The 20,347-nt window shown below is 41.3% G+C and overlaps 1 protein-coding gene across 2 annotated transcripts in view; it reads right to left on the minus strand.

Annotated features, from left to right (window-relative positions):
- LOC120803316 (teashirt homolog 2) overlaps positions 1–20,347 on the minus strand; it is a 101,134-nt gene that overhangs the window by 39,693 nt on the left and 41,094 nt on the right. Inside the window, exon 3 of one of the 2 annotated variants that reach the window (XM_040151663.1) lies at positions 2,174–2,465. The exons of the other annotated variant lie outside the window; for it this stretch is intronic. The gene's annotated coding sequence lies outside the window, so the exon portion shown is untranslated. The remainder of the gene's footprint in view (positions 1–2,173; positions 2,466–20,347) is intronic. 2 annotated transcript variants of the gene reach the window in all.

Consider the following 20,347-nt stretch of genomic DNA (forward strand, 5'->3'; position numbering starts at 1 on the left):
GACACCAAGTTTGTAAGATTTCTAACCAGATATTAATGAAACCGCCGCAGTCGCGAAGGTTGGTCATTGCTGAGGGGGGGTGGGGGGGGTCCTGCTTATCGGAACATGTGACTTTTAAAAACAGATTTTGATCTATTCGCTCTGCGGTTGAGCTGGAATCATACACAAAACAAGGTACATTGACCCCCCCCTCCCCCGACCCTGAATGTAATTTGGGAGCCGAGATAATTACGCTCAAGCTCGAAGAAGTTTGTTTTGAAAACGCAACCGGATACAGATTTCCTCAAACGAACCAGAAACAACATGTCAGGAGTGTAACCTGACTACGTGTGTCTGATTTTTTTTTTTTTTTTTTTTCCCTCAACCACCTGAAATGATTATGATTGGGAAAAATATGCCATATTTGCCACAGGCCTACTGCAGTTGCCAACTAGCATTTGAATGCAGAATTACAGTGCAAAGAATTAGGTTGCCATACACTTTAAAGATGCTGCATGCACAGTCAAAGCCATCGACGCGCATCAAGTCACATTCAGTTCTGTCCCCCTTCTTTTCCCTCTCCCATTGCTTTCGCATTGTTTTAAATTAAAGGCATCGCTTCCGACCTTCCGCCCTTTGATCTAGGTCTGCGGGCGATCATTATTTCCGATACCGATTCACCGGCCAGCTGGTTTCTCGATTAACCGAGGGATGGCAGTGGCGGAAGAAGTGCTCAGAACTTTCACTTACGCAAAAATAGCGATAGAAACGACTCTGTTCCAAGTACGGAAGTAACAGTACAGGAGTATTAGCATCAAATATGCTCAAAGTACCAAAAGTACTCATTGTGCAAAATGGTTCATTCCAAAACAATATATAATATTACTGAATTATAATCATTATTGGATTAATGTGCACGCAGTATCACTTTAATGACGTAACTGGTAAAGGTGGGGCTCATTTTAACTACTTCATATACTACTGGGCGGCTCAGTCTGTACCAACACATCTTTTGTTTATTTGTTGATTCTATTTTGCATTAAATTAGATGAACCCGCAAAGTAGCTTGTAACTAAAGCTTTAGTGCCGTAACAAGCACGACATTTCCCTATGAAATGCAGTGGAGTAGAAGCACAGACCAGCATAAAATGGAAATACTCACGAAAAGTGCCGGTGCGTCGAAACTGTACTTAAGTACAGTACTTGAGTTGACGTGCTTTGCTACTTTCCGCCACTGATAAATGGTTCGGTCTATAAGTTGTCAGGAAATAATGAAAACATGCCCTTCACGACTTTCTTAAGGCCAAGGTGATGTCATCAAATTGATTGATTTCCCTAACCAACGCACCAAAAATCTTTAAATATTCACCTCACCGCTGAGAAGCTGAAACCTGAGAATGTTTGGCATTTCTGCTTGAAAAATCTCTTAATAGATCGGAATAGTTCATTGTCTCTGTCCACCGAGTAATCGCTTATTCAACCAGTCATTTCTATTTCATCTTATTTCCTGAAGGTGAATGTACTCAGGTGTTTTACCTCCGGAATTCCAGGTACTGCTGGATTCCCATTTTTGCCAGACTTCATACTAATACTCCGCTACTTTTCAGCGAGAAAAATACTTTTTGCTTGACTGCAGTTGTGTACGGAATAAGGTTTTAGGAAACATAGACAGGATCCACTGTTAGCTTAAATGACCCTGCCGTGGTGAAATGCTTCTATAGGGTTGGCGCTTGGTTTGGATCCTGAAGTATAGATTTCACACTTTGGGAAACTCTGGAACATTGGCTTTGTACTGGGTTTTTACGCTACAGCCTCTACCTTCGGTTATCATTTTGTGCGAGCACAATGCTAGAGCCTCTCTTTCTCTTTAAAAGCTCCTCGTGACCTAATCAAATATGAAGTCGAGGTGATGGATGACTTCATTTCAGAGAGACAACACCCCCTCAGAGATCTCAGGCTCGCCCCACATTACAAATGGCTTCCTGATAATATTCCATCACCCTGTTTTGTGTCTGTCACTCATTTTGGCAATGATACCAGAGACCTCCCGTGAACTCCACCTGAACCTGTTCGATCAATCACGGCTCAGATCAAGCCTGATCCTTACCCGCCTGACAGCTCTTAACACCCGGTGTGTACACAAAGCATGCGCGTGTGGTGACAGGCGTTGCGCTGGCGCCCAACACCACCTCACCTTATCTCTCCCCCAACGGCCTCTCTCCACCGCTGCTCACTCCTACTGCATCCTTGCGTCATCTGCACCGCCGCACTGACTCACCCACACCTTTGCTCATCACACTGCTTCTGAAGAACTTCCCTGACCGGCGCTTGCATTCCAAACTTTTTTACCCGCCGGTCACGCATCGGCCTCAATGGCGGATCCGCCTGCATATGGTGGAAGTTCTCATCCCGCGAGTGTTGACGAGCTTTTCCTCCCTCACATGGTTGCAATTCTCATACCTGGCTCACGTAACTGTGCTCCTCCGCTGTAACAAAATGTGACAAACACATGTCTTGTTAGTGCTTTTTTATGAGCGACCTGTGGCTTCTAGGAAATATGCGGCACACATGCTGAGGATGTAGACAACACAACTTAATTAATGTCTGTGAACTTTGAACCGAGTTTGATGACAGGGTTATAAACTTAAAGTGGAACTGAAGTCATATATTTGATTTAAAAAAAAATAAAAAAATAAAAAAAAATTGGAAAATCTTCCCAGTTAGAAAAGCAGATGTTTCCCAAAGCCTGAAATCAGATAAGTGACTCTTTTATCTCACACTCATCACGAACTGGAGCTGCGTCTCTGACAAAGAACGGGAAGCAGAGTTGGTGCATTCTTTGAATGTTTGTTTGAGCTTTTACACCCATGTAAGATCAATTTCCATTCAGCTCTGAAACAGAAAATATGCCCACATTCCTTGGAAGTCACCCACGGCACTTCTGGAGTGTCGACAAAAAAAATCAGCCTTTTATTTATCGTCAACAAAGTGTTTCCAGAAATTGTCTTTTGACAGCAGCCAGAGTTTTGACCTCTCATCTTTTTTGGCTTTGAGAGAGTTCAATTCATCTCCACGGTCTATTGTGGACAGTTCAGAGGTGGAGACAAACAGTTTTTGGAGGGGAGTTTCAGGTTAACCTTGAATGCTATGTCTGATATACACAGTCGGCGTCGGAACCTGGGATAAAAGAACGGAACGACGGAACAGAAAGCTCTCAGGAGTTTCAGACCGCGTGATGTTAGTCTCTGGAACTCCAGCTTTAAATGTAACCTATGCAACTAAAATGTGCATTATTAGGGAAACCATGACAGCATATAGGCCTGCGGGCTCAATTGCAGCTAAAATGATTTACTGGGTTTTTGTCTTGTAATTTCAAAGTCGATACTACTCCAGAGTTTTAAGGTAAATCACTAGAAAAAAACACTACTACTGTATAAGCAACCCACAGAGAATTATCACTTGTCTCTGCAGTTTCCCCTCAGCTCTAAAGAGCGTATCAGCAACTTTTAACTCACTGTTTTGGTTTTACAGGCAGCCGCTTTAATGTTTTCATTCAGTGTCACCGCTTTCTTCGGTGTCCTGTCTAGACGCCACAGGCAGCTGTTTTTGGCAAAAAAACAAAAAGCAAAAATAAAAAAAAATTGGAAAATCTTCCCAGTTAGAAAAGCAGATGTTTCCCAAAGCCTGAAATCAGATAAGTGACTCTTTTATCTCACACTCATCACGAACTGGAGCTGCGTCTCTGACAAAGAACGGGAAGCAGAGTTGGTGCATTCTTTGAATGTTTGTTTGAGCTTTTACACCCATGTAAGATCAATTTCCATTCAGCTCTGAAACAGAAAATATGCCCACATTCCTTGGAAGTCACCCACGGCACTTCTGGAGTGTCGACAAAAAAAATCAGCCTTTTATTTATCGTCAACAAAGTGTTTCCAGAAATTGTCTTTTGACAGCAGCCAGAGTTTTGACCTCTCATCTTTTTTGGCTTTGAGAGAGTTCAATTCATCTCCACGGTCTATTGTGGACAGTTCAGAGGTGGAGACAAACAGTTTTTGGAGGGGAGTTTCAGGTTAACCTTGAATGCTATGTCTGATATACACAGTCGGCGTCGGAACCTGGGATAAAAGAACGGAACGACGAAACAGAAAGCTCTCAGGAGTTTCAGACCGCGTGATGTTAGTCTCTGGAACTCCAGCTTTAAATGTAACCTATGCAACTAAAATGTGCATTATTAGGGAAACCATGACAGCATATAGGCCTGCGGGCTCAATTGCAGCTAAAATGATTTACTGGGTTTTTGTCTTGTAATTTCAAAGTCGATACTACTCCAGAGTTTTAAGGTAAATCACTAGAAAAAAACACTACTACTGTATAAGCAACCCACAGAGAATTATCACTTGTCTCTGCAGTTTCCCCTCAGCTCTAAAGAGCGTATCAGCAACTTTTAACTCACTGTTTTGGTTTTACAGGCAGCCGCTTTAATGTTTTCATTCAGTGTCACCGCTTTCTTCGGTGTCCTGTCTAGACGCCACAGGCAGCTGTTTTTGGCAAAAAAACAAAAAGCAAAAAAAAAAACCCTAAAAAAACGCACTGTGCGATATCTGTCCTGCACCACATGGCAGACAGACAAAGTTAGCAACCAGCCAGTAAAGGTGCTGGAGCATTTGGCAGCCAGATAATTTTTTATTTTCGAAAGAGAACAAAACAGAGCTAAGAGGAGAGTGGACACCGGACCTACATCTGTGTAATTACGAAACCGTTGGCTAATATTTTAGCCACAGCGTCTTCATAAGGGGATGATGTGTTGCGTTTACAGCCTCTTGGCCGAAAAACCTATTAATGCCAAAAAAGTTTGTCCCCCTCTCACGTTTTATTGCTCACGTTTCTCCATGACAAAATGTGCTTTCGGGAGCCTTCGTATTCCCCTTACTTTGGTTTCAACCAGTGCAATGAGATGGAGGGCAATACTGCAATTAAGCAGTCTTATTTCGTTTTAGCTCTTCTCTGACATTTGTGTCCGTCTTTCACAACTCTCTAACATTTCAAACACATCTAATTGGTTGAATCTGAGCTCACACAGCTCAAGTGATTAAAAGCCGCATTGTAGGAAATCCAAGTGAAGGAGAAATGTCTTAAGATTTTCAGTTTATCTTTGCAGGAATTCCAAAGTTTTGAAACAACTGTATTGCCTGGTTGTTCATCATAGCCCCATGGTTTAGCAAACACTAAACAAACTCTCTAACACGATTTATGGGCACTTTCTTTTCCATGTCAGAGCTGTGATTCTGGAAACAATGCCCGAATAATTACTCAATACACACAGCTTTACCATATAAACATTATCAAGAAAAAGGAATCTTAGACTCATTTCCAATTCTGACGAGGCAACAGACTCCGGCAAACAACTGACAGACAGCGATGTGCAAGAGCAGAGTGAGTTCAAAGTGAACTCAAACAAGCTCAGTCTTAGAGACTTCACAGGCCTGCTGACATTATGAGATCTACAAACGCTCTGCGGATCGAGATCAACATTTAAAAAAAAACCACACAATTTGAGCAAAATCTGGACTCAACCTAGGTCTGTTTTCAATATCACAACACTGGCCTCATTCATATTATGTGGTTGAACTATTAAGTTACACAGTCGTTTGACAACAGGAAGTCTAATTATAATGCTCTAGTCCCGATAAAAAGGAGAATGGTCTAGGAAATCCAAACCTGTCTTTAATCCTAAAAGGAAATTTCATGTACAATGGACAGCCTGTAATTGATGTTTGGTTTAATCATTTCAAAGTGGAACAACAACATATGCATACAGTCAAAAGCAGCTGCTTGATTTTGAGACGTAATTCATGTAATCCTTGTGAAAACTTACCAAAGCTAAAAACAAAGAGCTATTATAAATTCAGAGGATGTCTAAAAAAATATGTCAAGTTTCCAGTTGTGTGATTGACAGGCGGTTAAAAATAAAACTTTCATCAGCAGGACTACATTGCAGCAAAAAATAATAATGCAAGACTAACATGAGCTTGTTTCATGGTTGGGAAATTTAAGAAAAAAAATAAAAAAAATCACCTGAAACAAGGAGTCATCTGTGATCATGTAAACAGATACAAATATCATTTTACACATCCTGAGATGATGCCTTGGTTGCAGACTTTTGATGAGATGCACTGAGACGATTCCAGAAACAAACAAAAATTTTACAGGTTGTAAGAAATGATTTTTAAATTTATTCGAAAACACCAAGATGCAAAGGGTACTACTGGTTGTACACACAGTAGCGTTTGGTCCCGTCATGTGAGAGAAGAACAGAGTTTAGTTGAAAGTAGGTGAGGCTGAGCAAGCCGATGTGAGTGTTGTTGTTGTTGTTGTTGTTGTTGTTGAAAGCACAGTTAAAGAAGCTTTGTGGGACTCAGCGTGTTTGTCCTCAGGGCTGAATGTAACAGACGACAGAGATCATTGGAGCATTTTTTTCACATCAGTCAGAACTTACTCCTTTTCACAATTTTACAGTGTACTACAGAGACGCCGACACCATTGTGATATTGTCGCACTGTTTGTACCTAGTACTGGTAGTTGACAAGCGGGTACTTGTCGTTCTCTTCTTGACAGGTGTTAATACCTCACACTGCCTCCTCTCTTATTCCATTATTTCTCTGACTACTTTTGATTTGGTACCGCCACGGGCTTTTTGTGCATCACGGAACGTATCAGCTGAAAGATAAAGGCTATGGTTGGCACGTACCGTATGTGCATGTAATGTGTGTAACAGTACCCGCAAATTGTGCCATAACAAGCGATCTTGCAGGTTCACTGCGCGTCACACTGCGCAAGTCGGTCGCGACCTGCGTCCGACTGTACGATGTATGGAGTGTATGCTTATCAAAGCAAGATTAGATTTTTGATATAGTTAATTATTAAAGCTGCTCTGTTCATTATTTTATATAAACTATGGGTTAGATGACTACGTGTAAAATCAAAGGGCTCGCTCTTAGTGACGCACCCACATAGAGCATTTTAGCTTCTTTCAGCTCAGTGTTTTGGTTTTACAGCCTGCAAGCTAACTGTTTCGGTTCACTCTCAGCGGGTTTCATCGGTGTTGACTGCAGACGTTTCAAACCTATTCGGTTCTCAGCGGAAAAGCTCTAAACCCACTGTACACTACCTTCCCCGCATCAAATGGCTGACGGACACTGTTAGCGACTTGCCCGCGAACACACAGTGGAGCGTTTAGCAGCTAAAGACCAAGACATTTTCCTCAGGAGTAGGTGGAGAGCAAAACAAAGCAAAAAACAAAGCAGATGTGTAAATAAGCTCTTCTTTGCTAACCAGTCAGGCATTTCAACTTTATAAGGTAATGATATATCAATGTTGCCTTTGTGGCTTGTTGTGCCGCCCCAAGTGGCCAAAACAAAAAAAACAACAACAACTGTAAATAAATCAGATTGAAGTATGTTTCTGTCCCGCATCTGTGGAGACCATTGTAGAAAAACGTGTTTGTTGTTGGTTCTTGTTTAGGGTAAAATGCTGCTGTGTTTGTCAAAGTAATGAATATCACAAGAAAGATGTTGGACCCAGGGAGTAACATAAGCTAGGCACTGGTCTCAGGTCACATCTTTACTCGAGATACAGTGGTATTCTCTCCTGTACACACATCACTGACGTGTAATTATGTGTAATTTTTATTGACGCATAAATTATGGTTGCTATAAAAATTAAAATAAAGAAAAAAGTTTCCCCTAGGAAACTGGTTAGTGAAAGGGGTAAGCATAATAATGTCTTCTGATGTTAGCGGAGGCATTCTTTATTCCAGGTGAGGTGGGACGCGTCCACTATAGGAAGCCTCGGGGACCCCTGTAAGTAATGTTTAAAAAAAACCTTTGATGCTCTCTAAATATACTGCAAAGGCTTAAACTGACTAATAATAGAAAATATTAAAACTAGAACTTTGTATTTATATAATTTGGTGTTTGTGATGGTTTAATATCATAAGAACCTTTTATTTCCCTACATTATGGCCAGTAGAAATTTCTCTCCAATAATTGTAATGTAATTATTCGCTGCGCTTTCATGTGCTGCGGCAAACTCATTTCAAAGAATTTATTCTCTTAATATCCGTTCTTGTCTGTCAAAAATGATAGCAATAAAGTTTGAAAACGCGGAAAAAAAAAAAAAAACAGCCATAAAAATACACATACACAATACTGTAATTGTCTGTTTTGCTTGTCGAAGCCTTTTGTGTGCAAGTGAGCAACACCTCCCGTGGTAGGGTTAAAGCCGATGTATTATCTCAGGTGGAGTGGCACTGTGACCCAGATGTAACCCTAACCGTCACGGCAAATACAAAGCTTGTAAGAAAAGGCTTTCATATCTGTAGGAATATTAGTCGAAAGCTGGGGCTGTCAGTCATTCCGCAGAGTAAGTACAGCATATGGGGCATGAAGGGAGGGAAGTATTGTTCACCGTATTTTTTAACCCAGTAACACCCATTCAAACAATCTTTCTAACATTGCTGCTTGACCTATTTCCTCTCATGTAATATATCGTTAAAGCAGCCTTGTGAAATGGCTTAATTATTCATGCTTGATTTCAAAATGAAGAGCTTTGAGAACATGGCTCCACAGGAGGATAGACACACGCAACGGTGCTCTTACAAGCACACACACTGAGGCACGCTGGGGCCCAGCTTACTCAAAAAAAAAAAAAAAACACCCTTGACTGACTTCATCCACTGTGTTGTGCACAGAGCATTAAAGCAAGAGTGAAGATAAATGCCCTGTCAGTGCCTTTAATGATTTATTTCAAACATTTCACTCGATCCAATAAGGTTACAATCTATGGCAGGTAATTGTTTATACAGAAAGAGAGGGCATTTTGTTTGTTTTATTGAGCACCGAGCAGAGCGAACACACTAACCTCAGAAATGGATGCACTGTCAGAAATATCAATTTGCTATTTTAGACCACATTCTGCAGTTGCAATTCTCATCACACATTAACATACAGTGCAGTCTTCTGCATTTTGACAACACTACCTTTGAAGTTTCTTTAATCTCCCTTTTAGGGCTGTGAGGCCTGTCTGTACATATGGACGAGCGTGCACGTGGGTGTCCAATCCGCCGCACACTATTTTTTTTTTTTTTTTTTTGCCTCCCCGCGTGCGCGCTCTGCAGTTAGGTAAGGCATCAGAGCAGCCTGTCACTTGTCCCTTGGTATTGCTCTAGTCTGTGTTGACAGTGTGTCCACCCCGGGTTTGTCAGTGTCTATTCAGACCTGACCTGTCTTGTTCAGCACATGGCAGAGGATGCTGATGGACATTTCCAGTTCTCCTTCTCAGTGTCCATCACTCGGTGCAGGATGCATCCCTGACGCATCTTAGTTTGAGCTCCTGAAATTTGTTGACAGTTGCAGAGGGTGGTCTGCAGTTCTGCCACCCTCAATTATGGGAGATGTGATCTGATTCTGACTTGAGGGATGTAGGTTGCCTGCTGTGCATAAATGCTCAATTGTGGTCGATCGATATCTTGCTAATAGGTTTTGAAAATTGAAAACAATGCAAATAGAAAAGATGCGTAAACCCCGCTGTGGGATTTGGAAATACAAACCAAAAGGGCTAAGTGAAGGTGGGGTAAGTGACATCATTTATTTATTTATTTCCGGTCCTGGTGGAATAGATTCATTCATCCTCTTTCATGTTTGTTGCTTTGCTGCCAGTCAATCTTGTGTTTGTTCTCTTAATTTCCTGCGAGTCGCTGATGAAAAAGAGGGAGTATTTAATTAGCACTCCCTCTGTTCTGTTCAAACCGGTTGTGCATTTTTTAAAAAAGGTCCAGGAACAGAGCTCAAGTCTGTTTTCTAATGGAGATGGAGGCAATCAGATAACCAACGTTGCCACCCATGCTCTCTTTTCCCTTTCTTGAAGAGGACAACTTCAGCTTTTAATAAACATGTAATAAGAAGGAAAACAGCTGGTAGCTGCATCACAGATGGTGCCGTTCTTGGCATCTCCAAGGAAGGGACCATACATACAGATGGCTCATTATTCCAGCATTTGGTTATGCATATTGCACAAAATTTTATTCCAATGCTTAACAACCAGTATAAGCAATACAGGTGTTACCATTTTTCACGAGGCTCCCCCTGCAAAGTAAGCAGTCGGGTTCTTGTTGTGGTCGGATCTTTTGATGCGGATCACTCACGCAAGCCTCCGAATCTACCTCCTCCTATCGGCATTTCATTGCTGTCTCTGCCACGTTAATCTGCACTCAGGTGTGATTCATAGCTAAACCAGCTGTCAGTCTCGCCCGGGCCGCGGCTCTGTTTTTCAAAGCGCGCCTTTGTGTCATTAAGGCAACAGCCCGCGAATACTTCGGCGGGTCGTTGATTAAGACAGAGGGAGAGATATTGATCACGAGGCGGCGGCAAAAGTCAGCCAAGAGCAAGGCCAAGCACATCAGCGCACAACCTTGACCTCAGCCAAATCTCTCAGGCCCCCTGCTCTTTCATCTCAACTTACAAACTCCTACTGTAGGCTGACTATCTGCATATCTCTGAATTTGAGTGTTCTCTGCGGATAATTTATATTCGGTCAAATAGAAAATGTCAAAAAAAAAAAAAAATCATTTGAATGAAAACAAGGCAAAGGATTCAAGTCCCATGAGAGAAATGTGTTCTTTGTTGAGTCTTTTTTTAGGTTGACTGTTTTAAATTACAGATGCTCTCTAATTGGCTACGGTCAAATAAAACCTGCCTAATGAGGCATTGCATTCATTTGCTTATTTCCTTTCAAGTTGTTTCCCTTTGTATCTCAGAGCAAAAGTCTGCTCTTGCGCTTGCTGCTGTGCCATGCAGGGTATTCTTAGTCAAAAGACTATTACGCCTCAAACAAACACGTAAATATATATATATATTTTTTTTTTTTTTCTGCAGCGGAATAGTTGAAGCTGTGAAGTTAATCATTAAGCGCATAAACAGTAGCAACAACAAACCCGGAGCTTTGACTTGTGTCCCACCTTTCCGAATGATTTCGATGACCACTAGCGGGTTTTAAAGTGAAGACGGAAAAACCTAAGACTGCATCTCACTCCCTGCATCTCCATTATATGATGAACTTAGCGCAGACTTTTCCTTTAATGTGATGATTAAGCGTGCTAATCACAAGTGAGAGCGAGACGCAGACACTTTTATCTGTCCGCCTGTGTGTGTGTGTGTGTGTGTGTCCCGAAACATCCGAGGGATTTTCTTTCAGACCTCCTCACACTTGACACTCCATGTATGCTGGAGCTGTCCCGTCCAATTTATAACAGGAGTCAATGTGACCTTTATCCTGGCAATGACTATAATGTACTTTAGCACATGTCAGTCTCAGGTCAGGATCATCCCCTGTGTCATATGTTTTGTCTTGCATGTTTTACGGTCACCGGGGACGCACTGCTGTGCTGCTGCGCTGCAGCCTATTCAACTTTAAAGTGAACTTAGACAGGTGATAGCTTCAAAAAGCATGTAACATATTATTACCATAGAGACAGTTTCCAGAGGCCTACTTAATACGGAATGCTATTATGCACCTATTCCTTCTACATTATTATATTTTCAGAGACATTTTTAGCTTGCACAATGTAGTTAGACATAATAATTACACAGTAATGACTATTTTGAACCCCGGTTTAATAATAACAGCTTTCTTTTCTGCTCTATTCTAGTCTGACACAAATGCAGGAAACAAAGGAAGCCAAACGATTTAAAGTGCTTAAAAGCATAGGTAGGCTGCACAAAATAGCTGTCACATGTTTTTGGCTCTAATTTCCCCCCTCATACTCATCTTATTGCTCATCAGCTAAGTTGTCAGGTCTGCTACATCCCTTTGATGGCATCACTGACAATTAGCAAGACGATGCCACACAAAACCATCTGGACAGGCACATCTCTCGTTGCTGAGGGAGACAGTTTCTGGTGTGACAAAAATAAATCTCAAGGTCAGTCGCTGTCACTTTTTAAAAGTATCAGATTCCTTCAGAGGTAGATTTATGGGATTGGATTTATTTTGAGAAGGTTTACTGGCTAATGATAAGGTGTCTTAGAGACTGTTAAGTGGAGATGAGGAATTAAATCAGTAAAGTACACAACCTTGTTCCTCCTTAATGTTTTCTCTTGCTGTATACATTACCATATTTCATTGTGGGGATACGGAAAAGCAGCTGATATTACTTTAGATAATGTAAGATGGACATGCAGACAGACAGACAGAAAGATAGACAGGCAGACAGACAGACAGACAGATAGATAGAATGATAGACAGACAGACAGACAGGCAGACAGACAGACAGATAGATAGAATGATAGACAGACAGACAGACAGGCAGATAGATAGACAGAAAGATAGACAGACAGACAGGCAGATAGACAGGCAGATAGATAGAATGATAGACAGACAGACAGACAGACAGACAGATAGATAGAATGATAGATAGACAGACAGACAGACAGACAGACAGATAGATAGAATGATAGACAGACAGACAGACAGGCAGATAGATAGACAGGCAGATAGAGACAGACAGACAGACAGACAGATAGATAGACAGGCAGATAGATAGAATGATAGACAGACAGACAGACAGACAGACAGACAGACAGACAGACAGACAGATAGACAGACAGACAGACAGGCAGATAGATAGAATGATAGACAGACAGACAGATAGACAGACAGATAGATAGAATGATAGACAGACAGACAGACAGACAGGCAGACAGACAGACAGACAGACAGACAGACAGACAGACAGACAGACAGACAGTGATAGACAGACAGACAGGCAGATAGATAGATAGACAGACAGACAGGCAGACAGACAGACAGATAGATAGACAGACAGACAGACAGACAGATAGATAGAATGATAGACAGACAGGCAGATAGATAGAATGATAGACAGACAGACAGACAGGCAGATAGATAGAATGATAGACAGACAGACAGGCAGACAGACAGACAGACAGACAGACAGACAGAATGATAGACAGACAGACAGGCAGACAGACAGACAGATAGATAGAATGATAGACAGACAGACAGGCAGACAGACAGACAGATAGATAGAATGATAGACAGACAGACAGGCAGACAGACAGATAGATAGAATGACAGACAGACAGACAGACAGGCAGATAGATAGACAGGCAGATAGACAGACAGACAGACAGATAGATAGAATGATAGACAGACAGACAGACAGACAGAAAGATAGACAGACAGAAAGATAGACAGGCAGACAAAAAGATAGACAGGCAGACAAAAAGACAGACAGACAGACAGACAGGCAGACAGATAGACAGACAGGCAGACAGATAGACAGGCAGATAGATAGAATGATAGACAGACAGACAGACAGACAGACAGACAGACAGACAGACAGATAGACAGACAGATAGATAAGCAGGTGTTGACTGCTTTACTACCATTCAAAATATGATAGACGTGGCATGTCATCTTTCCAGTACACTCAGAAAAAATGATCAATTATCTAGAGGGGCGGGAAATTGATTTTCCCCGTCCCCATACGCAGCAAATGTTCCACATAAATATATGATGCTTTGACAAACCTCTTTGTATTAAACCTGAGGGGCCCTGGCAATGAAAGTCATACTAAATATAGCCCGACTATGTCAAGGCCGGGTCACGCCAGCATTTAAAACAGAAAAAAAGTGTGGATAGATCAGGTGATTTCACTGGAATCACTGCAATCATTGGATTCTGTCGTAAGGCAAAGGAAAGCCACGTACCGGTCAGTTTTTGGTGAACTCTGGCACACAAATTTGCACCATTTACCAATAGCAAGCCATCCTGCCAGCGCTGACCTCAGAGGGAACAGAGAGTCCAAAACGAAGGAAGCCAATTTAGCTCATTAGCTGTGTTACATTCAAACCGTCAGAGTATAAACTGCTCCGCGAAAGAGGCGCGGTTTACAGACAGCTGAGAGAGAAGGCCATGGTATGAATTACATCTTTTGAATAAACTGCGTGAACTTACTGCTTCGCTAGCAACCAAGCTAAGCTTTCTAGATGACAGATCACGCTAGTTAAGTAGGCTAGCTAGCTCAGAGCTTTTCCCCCCTAAACGACTCTTTATTGAATGAAATGTTCTTCATTTCATTCAAGCATGGCCAGATATTGTGGCGCACAGATGTGAAATGCCAAAGTGCACATGATCAAGAGCTCGCTATCTTTTGAAAATAAAAATAATTTTTTTTTTAAATCACTGATTTAATTCATGATGTCTATGGTAGTCTTTCTTTTAACTTTTATATATGTAATCATTTTAAAATGATTATTGTCTGCTGATTTGGTGAAATCTTTTCAGTCTGTGTGTTTCTTATTGTCATTTATCTTTTTCACATATTTATATATTTATTTGTTTCGTATTTCTTTCTTCGTTCGAGTGTTGGTCCATTGTGTAAGCCTAAGGCTTCTTGACCTAACCTATCACATCTGCTTTAGTTCCATTATCCGGGTTTTGTGCTGTTTTATGCTGTATATTGTGAAAGAAAAGTTGGTTTATCATTTATTCACTTTTGTTGATGCTCCATTACAATGTGCAAATAACAATAAATAAACGAACTAGTCAGCGCAGGGAACAAGATGCCAAGTGGGAGTTCACAGTCCAGTACAGGGAAATTTGGAATAAACCCGACTAGCCGTAGCATGTTCCCCAGCCCGCTAGCCATCAGCTCAACAGCTGTGAGCACTCCCGACCAAGCCTCTAGCACCACCTATTTCCTGGAGAAGCCAGGATGAATGTCGCTGTGACACTTTCTTGTATAACCAAGCCCTTAGTCATTTGGACATAACAAAAAAAAGAGCAAAATGGCATCAGTTGGTTTTTTTTTTTTTTTTTTTTTTTAGTTTTTTGTTAATAACCACAAGAATTCAAGGGATTCAAGGCCGCGGGCTTTAACATTACCTACAATCACTCCGTGCTCATTTTTAACTGCTTTATTTTTGCCACCGGGTTTTGATCAAGGCTGCAAGGGCATATGGACCGTGAAACAGAAACTAGAACATACTGTCATTGTTTTGGAGAGCATGTTCGATGCAAGCACTGCTCTTGCTACACTAACTCATCCGCAGCTCTTCCATTGTGTGGTCCCATGACGCTTCTCCGCTTGTGTGTCCATACATCATGTTTGTGCGCGCTGTACTAAAGCAGATACCCTACAGAATAGGCTCCAGAGTGTCATCCACACAGAGTTATCTCTCACCACTGGCTGACCGTGGCATTATTCCGATGGGGACTGTTTGACTAATAAGCATTTTTGCTTCACAAGTGCTGGCTGCTCTGGGTGTACATACTGTATAAAGGACACCTTGGATTGGAAAAAGGAAAGGTGGCCAACACTATTAAAAGCACCCACCGGTCCGGAAAACACACTGTGATTTCATTAGAAAAATCATATAATGGTCATAAACACAATAAAAGAGTTGCAATTTCGCTTGGAGAATTTGCAGTGTATGTAGAACAGGAACAGCCCTCTCAAGTTACACTTGAAAGTGCAAGATATATCCTTTTGTTTGATTCCAATACTACAGAATGGTTATAGGGGTAAACAAATACTTTACTGAGCAAAAGTGGAAGCAGTCTAATAAAGAGATAATATAAACACAGTGTAGTACTTGATTTTAAATGCATTGTGTGATAAAGAAAAGCACAGGCTCAACACTTTGCCCACACGTCGGCGGGTTAACTGAGTCACTGATCCAGCTACATCTGCTGTGGTTACTCTCTTTTTAAGTGTGCTACAATAAAAATACATAAATAAATCCATTTGAAAAAAAAAAAAAAAAAAAGGTAATTCCATTTCCATTTAGAGAATCTATCTTGACAACGTGCTGCAGATGTTACATAAATTTAGTGGAACAAAAATAGTACATTAGCGTTGGGATATCCTCAAGTCAAGTACGTGTATTTTAAAACACGAGTTGTTCTGAAGTTATATAATGTTAAAGTAACCTTGCAGTGGCCAATACATATTAACCCCCCTACTGTATAGTGTCTCTGACTGATCAGTAAAAAATATCTGTGCTAAAATTCATGTGCAGTGTGCTTCATGTCGACCCGTTATGGTTTGAGCTAAAGGGGAGATGGAAAGCAGCAGAAATACCTCTTTGACCCTCTCTGTGCTGGTAGACACTGCATATTTTGACAACCACTCATGGAAAACTATTATAGCTCTGTGACGCTACCTGAGTGTTTACCTCCCACACACAGTTAAAAAATGCACATCGTAAAATGACCTCTTTCTTCCTGCTCAGTTTCTGGGACTGAGCAGTCACGGAGTTACTTGCAAATTTGTTTTCTGTCTGTATTAATATTTATGTCTGTGCTGTAAATAATATTTGTTGCGCACACCAAAACAACCTCGCAGCACTTGGCAAATTCAGTTCTGCTAAGAAAATGTAACTCTGGATTCCGAGTCTCGTGGCGCTGCCTATTTGCCACCGTAAGCGAGGTCCACGTCCAAGCCCGCCGTTACCAAGCAAGGCGCTGCGATCGCCTCAGCAGACCACCCTGACAACCTCTTCCTCTGTTGTTAGGACTTTCCCCTGCAGAAAGCCTCGCAGCAGAGGGATTCAGTCCATGGAGGTTTCCACCATCAGATGGTGTATAGCGTCCCGCAGTCTCTCACGGTAGGGCTTCGGTAGAAGTTCAGCACACATGAGACACCGTCATTTGAAAAACATCTGTCACTCTGACAAATAATAAGTGCACGGGGCCTCCAGGGAAAAGGGAAGTGCAAGCTCCATATTTTATTTCTTTCTGTATAACACCGCGACTGACTGCTGTTTTTGTGTGTGGTGAACTGTACTTTATATCTAATGAAATGCGGGCTCACACTGACAATTGACATTTTAAGGGCATTACCCTTGACAAGGCGACCTGGACAAATGAAAGGAGAGGCAGAATGATTTATCAGGGGGCGCTGACGAAATATTTAGATTTTTTTCTGGACTGTTTGAAATGAATCCCGAAGACTCGCGCCACACCCCTGCTCCAGGCTGTGCGAGAAGTCTGCGGAGAGGCCTGATGACCCGAGATCAGTTAGGGCCTTACAGTATCTCCCCAGGGTGCTTGCAAGCCAAGACAACAGTGCTCTGCTCTCCTTTTCTAATTCTGCCAGTTCCTCCTGGCTTAATTGAGAATTTCAACAAACAAATTAATCATTGCAACCCATAAAAATGACAGGATTCATGCAGTAGCATTCTTCATTCTCTCTAATTTGTTGTGTGTTGTCGTCCCCCCTGCCCCTCTTCCCGTACCTTTTCTCAAACCCCCACAGCAGTTTTTTTGTGCTGAATCTGCTAGTTTACCCCCTTATGAAAATTACAAATACTTGTCAAGGTTAACGAGTTAATATTCTCATTCAATATTTATTTTATGGGCAAAAGAAAGCGTCTCCCTTCAGCGCGTCCTCTTCCAGAGCGAGGATGGGTTTGTTAATCAAAATGACAAGGACAGTGTCCTTTTGATAATCCCCTGAATCATCGAGAATAAAAAATGAACTTTATTAATCAGCAGCCCCTGATTAATTGTTATGAAGTGTTGCTCATCCATTTCCCCTGCATTTCCGTAATTTCCACAGAAGCCTAACAATCTCCCCAATGATTTGGAGCCTTTTGAGCTGGCGTTGCATTCAGCAGCATGGCAATAAATAGCTGGGCGGCACACTCTGCTTCCTGGATGAGCTTGTGCACAGAAGACTTCTACAAAAACAATGCTTCTTTACCCTCTTTGCTTACAGCAGGACTTTTTTTATATATAATTTTTTTTTTTTTGTGCCGCTGAGTTCGCAATCTTTATAATGGCATTGTCCAAAAAAACATCAATACTGACACTAACAACAGTTTAGTAGCAGCCATCAGTCTGCCTTTATGTTTGTATCCTGCATCAATACTGCAGATTCTGCCCACTCAATCCCTGACTGTGATGCACAAATGTATTATCCATTCCTCTGCAGGTATAGTTCAGCAAGTTGAGAGCGAGACTTCATATAAAATCAAATAGGAATGAGGAGTTAGTAGTTGCTAGTAATCAGTATGTGAAATCATGTTACACATTGTCTACAGATGAACAACCCGGCCAGAGGAGGCCTCTCCAAAGTGAAACATGATCCCCAAATCTTCTTTTTCTCTCAAAGAAGTAGGACAATTAATCCTGCATATATTGATGATATTTATGATTAATATATAACACTGAATGTCGTTTTCACAGTGGATGGTGCAAGGTTGGGGATCTGATGTAATTTACATGAGCATGCGAGAAGCGTGGCGCTCCGTTGCTCTGAAGTGATGTCCATGAAACGGAATATACAAACGATAGGAAAGTTTCATATCAGAAGAGCGCCTCTCTTTTTCTTTCTTTCTTTCACCTCAAGCAGTATTATTACAGAAGGGTGGCCGGGGCGAAGAGAGGACTTCTCGCGATACGCCCATTAATCAGCAGCCACCTATTTTACCGTATTTACCCACGGTACAGTACAGTAAGAGTTTGTTGTCCCCCCCCCCCCAGTCAGTTCATATTTAAAAGTCCAGTGTGAGGGTATTGTACATTTAACGAGTGCAGACTGTGAATTTCAGCCCCTTCAACAGATTTAAGGGGGTTGGTAGCTCACATGCAATTAACTGTGGAGGTGTTTTATCCATCAGAATGAATAATTTAAAGGGAGTGTTAATAGGTATCCCAGACTTGGCCAAAGGAACAGAGACAAAGTGTTGTTGAAAGACGTTTCATTACTTTCCCTCTGATGCTGCTCTTCATTTGTTCTCCTATGTCTTTTTTGGGTCAGTCTAGTCACAGTTAAGGATGAAAACAAAGGAATAATAGTAATAAAACAATATTAATCATTATTATTATTATCATCGTCATTATTATACAGGAACCGATATATCAAAAGAAAATGTAAGATATCAACCGCACATAACCATTAGATTTAATTCATTTTTAAAACCGAATTATGGCTCAGTGTCAAAATTATAATCATTGCCGCACAAAGCCAGAAGTTAAACTTTCCCCATAAATAAAAGGAAGTCTGGTTCACACCACATGGGGACTAAAGTAAATCTGAGCAAGAACATCCCCCTGCCGAGTTACCTTTGAGTAATCTGCTTTATGAAACATAAATTGTTACAGGGAGAGCCATTAAAGCCACAATCCGTCTTTTTTTTTTTTTTTGTCCACATAGTATATTCACAGAAATAAGTGAAGATTTTGATTTATAGATTCAAAATCGGCTTTTCATAATTAAAATAATAGACATATTTTCCCTAATGTACTGATGTAGACAACCTTTAACGGCATCAAAAGACATTAAACACTAAACAATCATAATTTGAAAGATAAAAATTGTTACTCAGTGGATTACAGATTGGGATTTTTCAGTGACAAAAAGTAAATTATGTGCAATCTTAAATTGAAAAGTTTTGTGAATACCAGCAAATTTACCAAATTAACAGAATAAAATCATCTTGGCCGGAATAACCAAATACTCTTTTAACACATAAAATCCCAGCTCCGCTTGAAGGAAGTATTTAATTGATGATGTCTGAGAGCTGATCTCAGTACACCTTTGACTGAATCCTCCTGTCTGTGTGTGTGTGTGTGTGTGTGTGTGTGTGTGTGTGTGTGTGTGTGTGTGTGTGCGTGCGTGTCTGTCCCCGTGCCTCCTACGGTGAGAAACAATGTGAACTTCATTGACTCCCACGCACACGGAGGGATGACATCAGAAAGAAGTCGTCTCTGTCAGATGCAATAAAAGGACGTCACGTGTGCATAGTTCCCCCATCCTTCACACTTTATGTACACCCGACCCACAACATAAATTAGCTACGGTGACTACTCGCTTTTCAACAGCCATCCGAGACGAGGACATTTGGAAAGAAAAAGATGCACTGGGGGCGTGTTGCAAGCCAGGTTCCCCCAAATTTAAAAAAGTAACGTCAGACGAGATATCGCAAAACGAATTTTCTGACACTATCCTTTTCCCCTCTGTGACATGCGTCTGTTAATTTTTCACAAAAGGATTCACAAATATATGAGTCCTTTTGTACAGTTTTCTTCAGATGGAGATCTATGGCATTGTGAACAAAAGACACTCCTTCAATGACAAGTGCCAAGTACATCAGCCAGTCCTTCTTTTCAAGTAATTCCAACCCTGGCTATTCAGGGTTTGCCCTGTGGCGAGACTGAGCACTTCGCTCTCCAGAAATAGCCATAGCTCATCTTTCACAAGGACTCAGGTCGTCTTATCACGGGGAGAGAGGTTCATTTGAATTTCTGTCTCTTCAATATGCCTGGCAATCATGATGCCCGG

This window comes from Xiphias gladius, chromosome 18 (genome assembly GCF_016859285.1).
Source record: "Xiphias gladius isolate SHS-SW01 ecotype Sanya breed wild chromosome 18, ASM1685928v1, whole genome shotgun sequence".
Lineage (NCBI taxonomy): Eukaryota > Metazoa > Chordata > Actinopteri > Istiophoriformes > Xiphiidae > Xiphias > Xiphias gladius.